Raw genomic sequence first — 491 nt, forward strand, 5'->3', positions numbered from 1 at the left:
CCTCGACCTGCTGGGCTCAGGCAATCCTTCTGCCTCAACCTTCCAAGTAGCTGGAACCACTGGGGCCTGCCACCATGACCTGCTGGGTTTTTGTTTTTTGTTTTTAGTTTACTGTAGAGATAAAGTCTTGCCAAGTTGCCTGGGCTGGTTTTGAACCCCTGGGCTCAGGCAATCCTCTCACCTCTTCCTCCCAAAGTGCTAGGATCACAGGCGTGAGCCACCACGCCCAGCCTCAATAAAGTTTTATTGGTACATGGGCCACATTTGTTCATTTGCGTATCATTTGTGACTTCTTTTTTTTTGAGTTGGAGTCTCACTCTGTCACCTAAACTGGAGTGCAGTGGCCGGGAGCGGCCACTGCAACCTCAACCTGCTGGGCTCCTGCGATCCTTCTGCCTCAGCCTTCCAAGTAGCTGGATCTACAGGCACGTGCTACCATGCCTGGCTGATTTTTGATTTATTGTAGAGATGAGGTCTCGCCAAGTTGCCCA

This window comes from Carlito syrichta, unplaced genomic scaffold, assembly GCF_000164805.1.
Source record: "Carlito syrichta isolate Samal-C Ts95f unplaced genomic scaffold, Tarsius_syrichta-2.0.1 Scaffold311867, whole genome shotgun sequence".
Classification (NCBI taxonomy): Eukaryota; Metazoa; Chordata; class Mammalia; order Primates; family Tarsiidae; genus Carlito; species Carlito syrichta.